This window comes from Helianthus annuus, chromosome 1 (assembly GCF_002127325.2).
Source record: "Helianthus annuus cultivar XRQ/B chromosome 1, HanXRQr2.0-SUNRISE, whole genome shotgun sequence".
Taxonomy (NCBI): domain Eukaryota; kingdom Viridiplantae; phylum Streptophyta; class Magnoliopsida; order Asterales; family Asteraceae; genus Helianthus; species Helianthus annuus.
The window spans coordinates 22,821,257-22,830,892 of record NC_035433.2 but is presented as its reverse complement, the minus strand read 5'-3'; positions in this window follow the sequence as shown (position 1 = coordinate 22,830,892).

Genomic DNA, 9,636 nt, shown 5'->3' with positions numbered 1-9,636 from the left:
TTCCAGGACTTCTGCTGAATGGAAGTTCTGACCTAGTCCCCGAATAATACTTTCCACATTTCTTGAAATATAGCACCACCCTCAGCGTAAAAAACGATGAAACATTGCAAAATGCTAATCGTGTGATGTTGAAATTAAAAGATCCTCTAAAGGGGACACACCGAAAAGTCGAAGCCGTCATCTCTCTGCGTATACGGAAGTATCGACCTGAGCTCTCACGACCCTCACATTTAACCCCTAACAGATATCATCTGTGGTATACTCACCTGTAAGACTGAATATTGGGATTCTGGATACGGGAGTATATTCAAGAGGTGGGACACATGAATGGGTTTAAGTTCATTAAGACATCTAATTCGTATCCTGAATAGATTGAAAATTGTATGAGAATTTAAGTGGACCAGTATATCGACAATCGAGATGAATTGTTTAGTTCTGAGTATGAAATTACGCTTAACAGTACTAGTGACTTGTCTGATAACTGATATGATTCCCTAACACGCTCACCAAAAATATGTTTGTAAATAGTTTACTTTCTTTACATTCTGCAATTTAAGTTTCTGTATTTCATTACTAGTTTAGAAACTTTATTTAAAATCCAAAAAGATTTTTCTTTTTTGCTTTATTTTCCGACAATCCAAAGTGGAGAGTTGATTGTTGGATTCTCTAAAGAAGAAGCTGATGCAGGAAGTTTCTGGACTGGAGAATGAGGAGAGCTTATCCTGATGAAGTTTGAGTTGTTAAAAAAATCAAAAACAAGTTCATTAACTTGATACTTGTTATTTTAAGAAAATGTTTTGAAAATGATGAACTAAATCAGTTTGTTTTGTCTGAAATCAACCAAGGTCATTAAGTTGAACTTGGTAGATTAATTGAGTAATCAGGGTCATTAATTTGGACGTGAATACTTGAGTGGGTTATTAGAACTGATAGAATGTTTGTTATTGTGAAGAGATAGAATGTAATGTTATTTGGTTGAGTAACAGGTTGTGGACTTCATCATTCCCACGACAACAAAGTGTTAAAGATTGAACCAGATCAAGATCCCAGATTCTAGCATACTAAGAGGGGGAGTCTGTGAAAGGGGGAGTCTGGATCAACAGTCAAAGGGGAGACTGAAGATGAAGCTAGGTTGAGTTCATGAACCTATGAAGAGAAAGTCGTTACAATGTGAAGACAAAGTTGGATAGAGACCAAGACTGAAGACTCGATGCCGAAGACTTCGTCAACATCCAAGGGGGAGACAGTTGGTGCACTGAATGTCTGTTTACTGCGTCTTAATCGAGTCTTAGGTCTAGATAGGTTAGATTGGAGCACAGAAATCAAGATAAGGTCTTAGAGTGTGATTCCGCTCCAAATGTATATAGGTGATTCCGCTCCTAAGTTAACTCGGTGATTCTGCTCCTGATGATCACATGGTGATTCCGCTCGAACCATTTGGAGCGAAATCAGCTGCTCTATAAATAACTGATGTGTGATCTCATTCTGTAACTTTTGGAGCGGAATTAGAGTCGAGGTGCTGCCGAAATTTTGTTAGAAATCACTGTAATTGACTCAAAAAGTGTTTATAAAGAGGAAATTAAGAGGATATAGCTGTGTGACATTGTTTACTTTGATTCCGCCTCGGTATTCAATGATGAACTGCCTTATACTGAATGTTTAGGGTCTCAACACGGTCCAACAACAACAGTACCTTCATCAACACCAATAATCCCATCCGCTGTCACACCCCCAAAATCCACCTGCGGAGTATCACCGCTTGGGAGCGTGACTGACCAGGATCAAGCCACCAATCATATAGAACAATATATATAGTAAAAGTATTTGCCATTAAACCAAACCAATTCTATATGAAAGGTGTTCCAAAACATAAGTAAGTTATCACTGTTTAGCGGAAGCGTATAAATAAAACCCATCATAATAAAGTATCAAATGTCATAAGTGTTCAACAAGACAATCACGATCCAAGCCCACAACGACCAGCTCCTCCCTGTGCAAGCTCCATGTATCTAACGACCTGCAAGGCATGTAACAGAGGATCAACAACTAGTTGAGCGAGTTCACAGAAAGTAATTGCGTAATAGTATATTCGTTTATAACATGTGGCTCTACTGGGCCGATAGTACGTTCTATTGGTGGGGGCTTCCCATGTTGTATAACCACTAGACTATTCATAACCATATGTGTTCTACATATCCCGAGAACAGTAATACGTACAAGTTTACGTAGGTTTTACGTAAGTATCCTTCACAACCGAGGATAGGGGTACGTGGGGGTTTACGTAGGTTTTACGTAAGTGCCTGACACAACCGAGGCAGTAGTGAGTATAATTTCACGTAGGTTTTACGTGAGTATCCTTCACAACCGAGGATAGCGAGTAGCATAAGTATACGTAGGTTTTACGTATGTGTCCTGCACAACCGTGGACGATGGTATGGTAGTCTAGTAACAGTGTATGTATGAATCTATTCAACCTTATTTCTTCAATCTCATTCCCAAACCCTGGGAATCCCATGCCTTAGTAAGGGTGTGAACTCACCTTGGTTTGCTCGGTATGCTAGGTTATGCACTCACAAGTAATCAATCAAAGCCTAGAGTATGCATGTGTCCATAGTCAGTACATGTTGTAAGGTTTCGTATGCAAAGTTCATCACAAAGTGTGTGTAACAGTTAACAGCAGGCAATACAACCAGTTAATCGTCTTCATACAATTCATGCTCGATAGGAAGAACATGTAGTTAACATACTTCACCAAGTTTACACACTTAACAGGATTTACACACTTGCAAGGTTACACGTTTACTGAGTTAACACCTTTACAGTCATGACGGAGTTCACATGTTTAACTTAATTTACAATCTAACGTAGTTTATCAATAACACCCTTTACGGTTTACCAGACTAATCAATTGGCATAAATTGTTCATATCTAATAAATGTAACACAGTTACATTCTACCCAGTTAAATCCCTTAACAGGAAATCAAAACTCATATATGATGCGTGTCGGTGTGTATATATTTTTAGATATATTTTTAAGCCCTTTTTACACTTTTAGCCAAGTTTTAAATTTATAAAACACGATATTTACTAACACTAAACACACATATGGGCAAGTGCACCCATCGTGGACGTAGTATAGTGTTGGTAAGATACCGAGGTCGTCCAAGGACACAAGAGCTTTTAATACCGGTTTATCCTCAACGTCTAATCAAATCAAAAAGTTAGAAAAATGTTTTAAACTAAGAAAAATAAAAACTAACTAAATGCTGAAAAAATAAAATAAAATAAAAAACAGATAGACAAGATGAATCACTTGGATCCGACACGTGTATTAGTATAACCTTTGATTATTTTCGCACTTTTGCACTTGTTTAAGAGATTATCTTAGTTATTGTAGTAGGCCCCTTTTTCGGAGGTGACGTTACCCTCAACCCAGTAGTTTGAGTCAGCAAGGATACAATCCTAAAGGGTTGGATTATTGAAAGATAATGAATTAAGTTATTAATGCAAATTATGGTAGGCCCCGCTTTTGGCGGCGACGTTACCCTCGGCTAAGTAGTCTGAGTCAGCAAGGATACAGTCCTAAATAGCCGGGTTATAGTATTAATAGTAGTTAGCTTATGAGGGGGTCAAAGAGTTTGGATCCCCGCCATCCAATACCTATGGGCATTGAAGGAGATCCTACTAAATTTGACCCAGGTCCCAAGCAGGACCTCTAAACGCTGAACAAGGGCAAGACCTTTACCAAACCGTTCCCTTAACCCCCGACCAGGTAGCCAACATACCTCCATATAGACCGTGGAGATATGAATGGTGAAAATCTTTTATTTTATATAGACAGTAAAATAATGCCAAGACACCACGGACAAACGATAAGGAAAGATCACCTTCAACATAAGTAACTAGTTATTAAAGTCATTAATACAAAACCAAATAAAAAGTGCAAAAGATTAAAAATAAAAAGTATTATACTAAACACTTGTCTTCACCAAGTGATGTAAGAGACTTAGGCAAACATGGCCTTGATTGTCAAGAACTCTTACGATCAATCTTGGATCCCGAGACGACTCACACACTCTATGATGGACAATGGATGATGGTGGTGGATGATGGTGTTATGGTGGTGGTGGGTGGTGGATGAAGTGTGAGAGAGGTGGTGTGCCAAGGGATGAGAGAGAATGAAGCCAAGCTCCTCTATTTATAGGCTGAACAGAACGCTGGACACGGCCCCGTGTTCGCTGAACACGGCCCCGTGCCCGTCTGACATTCTCTCTCTTCATTAATTGTAATTGCGAATTACAATTAATGCGCCTGCTGTACTTTCAACACGCCCCCGTGTCCGCTGGGCACGGCCCCGTGGTGAGCAATGGAAGCTTCTACTGGTTTGTCTTTTCTGCTGCTTCCTGGGCACGCCCCCGTGTTCACTGGACACGGGGCGTGTTCAGGCTCTGTTCTCTTCTCTTTGTCTTGGGAGGTGCCGTTGAGGGTCCGGGCAGTTCACTTTTGTTCCTTTTCTTGTATTTATGGTAGATCTAGTAGTCTTTTTGCTTCTTTTGTGATTTTGAGCTCATTTCATCCTGAAAATACAAAAGGAAGACAAAAACACTCTTTTTCCAACATTAGTACTTAAAAAGGGTTAGTTTTATGCCTTAATTGATGTGTTTTATATGTTGCATTTTACACACATCAAATACCCCCACACTTGAACTTTTGCTTGTCCTCAAGCAAAACTCTTTTAATGTGGCTTACACTCCCAAATGGAATAGGTAGAAGAGAAGTTTTTTTTTTTTTTTTTTTTTTTTTTTTTTTTTTTTTTTAACTTGTCCTAGAGTGTCGGGAATCCAAGGTTTGTATAGGTTCTATTTTTATTTTATTTACAATCTTATTCGTCATGGTTTATTTTGAACTTTACATAAGATAAACTACTTAATTTGGCATAGCATGCCTTATTAAAATTCCATTTATATACAAGTTCACATACCTCACGGGAGATCACTCAATCACTCGGCCGAAGGTGTATATTTAAGTGAATCGCTCGAGAGCGGCACGGATTTACATTCTCCATATGCTTGCCAAGCGATCAATCCTCCTCCTTTTTAACTTTTTACCTTTGTAAATATCAAGAGGTCTTTTGGGGTGAAGGCTTGGGTTTAAAGGTGGGTGGTTGGTTAGTGGTTAGTAAAAAGGGCGAAAATCGTAACAAGTGTCGGTTTTCGTAAAATACCTTATTTTTGGTGACATTTATTTTTGAAGTATTTCTCAAACAAGCTTTTTGTAGCTTTATGTTTGTTTTTGACTTCATCATATTTTTTTTTTTTTATTTTTTTTTTTTATTTATTTATTTATTTTTTTTTTTTTTCGTCGTCACGTAAAGGGTATGTTTATGAAAAACCGAGTATGTTACTAAAATAAGGGTGAAAAAAAAATGAAAAAGGTTTTTGGTGGGTAGAAAATTGTTTTGGGGGTAATGAAATGAAAGGTTTAGGCTCAAAGGGGTTTTCTAGGGGGATTTTGGGTAGGTAAAAAAAAAATGAAAAATAATGGTTTTGAAAGAAAAATAGTTAGTCCTAATGCCTCCATCATTTACTTACTTGGGTTTAAGTTGGTAAGGACCGGGAATGTATCGTCGTGGCAAGTTCTAGATTTGTAAAGACCGAGCGGCTATTCACACAAGAAACGAAAAATGAGCATTTAATCTAAGTATGTGTATTTTTATGCTCAATATAGGCTCAAAAACTCACTTTTTGTGGGAATGGGTTTTTAATGTGACCAAGCATATATAATCGAATTTTAGCTAGACTTGTTATACCGTTTCATAATTTTCTTATGTTAGTTCTTTTTATCACGACGCTATCGGTTGTAAGTTTGTAAAAATATAACCCTTTTATAACTTGTTATTCCCAACTTAAACTAAGACAAGTAAATAAAAAAATGAAAAAGTTTTTGAAAAAAATTTGGGGTGTTTAGCGGTTCCAATAGAGTTTTGTGTAAGGCTTGTTTTAGGATTTTGCAAAAATTTCAAGGTTTTAGCATCCCCCCCACACTTAAATTACACATTGTCCTCAATGTGTCCAAAAATAGAGTTTTTGGTTGATTAGAATATGTAAAAGTGTGTTTAAAAACAAAGATTTGTGTTACTGGCACTCTGGACACGGCCCCGTGTTGACCGGGCACGGCCCCGTGGTCAAGTGCCAGTAACAAAAATTATAGAATTGAAACAGAAGCCTGGACACGGGGGCGTGTTCGCTGAACACGGCCCGTGTCCAGTTACCTGAACTGGGAGATTTCCTGCAGGGGGCTCAGCACGGGGCCGTGTTGGTTGGGCACGGCCCGTGTGGAGCCTTCTGTTATGGAGATTTTTGTCGGTTTGTTCTGTTCTTCTGCATGGTTCCATTTTTTCTCGTTCCCTTTTTCATCCATTACCACCATGAGTCCATAAATCATAAAAACCATCATAACATTGCTAATAGAGAGATTACATATAAAGATAAAAATTACATAGATAGTAAGCTTATGGAGTTCTAGCCCTATGTTTTATTTTAATTTTAGCAAAATTTCCAAGAATCTACTGATCCTGGTTAGACAAGGCTTTGTAGAACTCCAACTTTCGGATGCGTTTCTCCTCATATGTCGGCAAGCCATTCCTCTACCTCCCTTGGAAGGAGGAAGGAAGGCTCGTTCGCATTTGTTTGAGGAGTTTCAACTTCCGCCGGGACTTCTTGTGGGATTTCCATAGGAGGTTCCGCGGGGATGTCTCCCCACCCGGTAGGGTTGTTAATACCGAGTGCTAAGTTCCAGTCTTGTTGTGGAAGGACTGGTTCCATAGGAGGTGCCACCAAAATGTTTAACCTTTGGTGCAAAAGGTTAATCTCTTGGAAGCTGCTTTCCAATCCCATTGTAAGATCGTTGATACGGTCAATGAGGACCTCCTCTACGGACGTCATTTCGTCGAGAGCCTCTCTTAGTGCTATCACGTAGTGCACAAGTGTGGCTTCAACGGAGGGTCTCCTTCCCCTTCGGCTGTTTGAGGAATGCACGGATGATGTTTCGCTGTTTTCACTCGCCATTCTACGAAAAATAAACCAAAAGTAGTTTATAAGACGAAACAGTTTCTGGACACGGCCCCGTGCTCACTGAGCACGGCCCCGTGTTCATCTTTCTGCAGAATTTTGGAGCAAGGAACCTTGGGTTTTCGAGTTATTTTCTGAGTTTGTGCAAGCTTTTTGACAGTAAATAACTCTAAACAATGTTACATAACATGTTTTTACCAAGATTCCATGATCAAAACTCCTTGTTTCCTACCATAAAGATTGAAAATTCAAACTTTTCATGGTGGCTTTTGAAGAAAGATGAAGAAGAAGGAAATGTCTAGAAGAGGAAAGGACAAGATGAGTTGTTGGAAACTTCTTTTAGACTTACCTAGGATTGTTTGAGAGAAGATTCCTTCAAATCTCTGTCCCCAAGTTGGTCCAAATGTGCAGGATTTTTGGCTGCATTTATAGAAAATGACAGCCTGCTGGACACGGCCCCGTGTTCGCTGAACACGGCCCCGTGTGCAGAGAAAATTCTGACACAGTTTGTCCGTATTCTGACGTCATGATCAGAAGGGAATCTTTTGATGAACACGGGGGCGTGTTGGCCGAGCACGGCCCCGTGTCGGAAAGCTGATTTATGAAGTTTTGTCTTTATTAAGGAGCTATTTCTTATCGGGTGGCTCCTGACTTGTTGGAACAACCCCATAGTGCCTAAGATACCTTAATTGTCCTATACTAAGGCGAGAACGCAAGAGGTTGTCGGTGAGGGTAATTCCTATTTTCATTCTAGGTGGACAAGTCCAACCCTTTTCCGGGCTCTCGTTAAAGAAGGTGTATACCGAATCGCTCAGGTCTATGTATGCACCGAACGAGGTCGATGGGGAGTCCTTCACGGCACAATCGGCACAGGGACGACTATCGTCCACGTCTTGTCTAGGAAGAAAGGTATTTTCGGGAGCAACGAGGTTGTCAGAATGCGGTTCCAACATTTCCTCATGGTCATCGTCTAGGGATGGATCTAAGAAATCCTTCCTAAGTTCTTTTGACCAATTTAGAAGTAGTTCTTCTAGTTGAAATAGCTCGTCAAGGAGCATATCTCCTAGAATATCCGGTTGGGCGCATTCGAGGGAGAAATAGTGTTTATTTTCACTTTCGCCCCTCTTAAGGCTACAAGGAATTGGTGGGTCTATATAGTGTGGCCTATAAGTGAGGAAGAAACATTTTAATTCCTCGTGTTCGCCTCCACATATTTGACACCACAAACCATAAGAGTGCCGAAAGTAAAAAGAATCACTATTACTCATGTTTGTATCAGAAGTTACCAACCGCCGGGATCAAACGGTTCTGTTTTCAGCAACTGAATCTTGGGCACGGGGGCGTGTTGAGTGGACACGGCCCCGTGTTCAGCCTACTGTCTGATATAAAACAGGATTGCCAGTTCCAATGATTGAGCACGGGGGCGTGTTCAGCGGGCACGGCCCCGTGCTGAGATCTGCAGAAGCTGAAAAATCTAAAAAAAATCCTAAAAAATTAAAGAAAACTAAAAAGATGATTAGGCCGTTGATTCCTAACTTTCTTAAAATCCTTGTGTCCCCGGCAACGGCGCCAAAAACTTGATGCGTGTCGGTGTGTATATATTTTTAGATATATTTTTAAGCCCTTTTTACACTTTTAGCCAAGTTTTAAATTTATAAAACACGATATTTACTAACACTAAACACACATATGGGCAAGTGCACCCATCGTGGACGTAGTATAGTGTTGGTAAGATACCGAGGTCGTCCAAGGACACAAGAGCTTTTAATACCGGTTTATCCTCAACGTCTAATCAAATCAAAAAGTTAGAAAAATGTTTTAAACTAAGAAAAATAAAAACTAACTAAATGCTGAAAAAATAAAATAAAATAAAAAACAGATAGACAAGATGAATCACTTGGATCCGACACGTGTATTAGTATAACCTTTGATTATTTTCGCACTTTTGCACTTGTTTAAGAGATTATCTTAGTTATTGTAGTAGGCCCCTTTTTCGGAGGTGACGTTACCCTCAACCCAGTAGTTTGAGTCAGCAAGGATACAATCCTAAAGGGTTGGATTATTGAAAGATAATGAATTAAGTTATTAATGCAAATTATGGTAGGCCCCGCTTTTGGCGGCGACGTTACCCTCGGCTAAGTAGTCTGAGTCAGCAAGGATACAGTCCTAAATAGCCGGGTTATAGTATTAATAGTAGTTAGCTTATGAGGGGGTCAAAGAGTTTGGATCCCCGCCATCCAATACCTATGGGCATTGAAGGAGATCCTACTAAATTTGACCCAGGTCCCAAGCAGGACCTCTAAACGCTGAACAAGGGCAAGACCTTTACCAAACCGTTCCCTTAACCCCCGACCAGGTAGCCAACATACCTCCATATAGACCGTGGAGATATGAATGGTGAAAATCTTTTATTTTATATAGACAGTAAAATAATGCCAAGACACCACGGACAAACGATAAGGAAAGATCACCTTCAACATAAGTAACTAGTTATTAAAGTCATTAATACAAAACCAAATAAAAAGTGCAAAAGATTAAAAATAAAAAGTATTATACTAAACACTT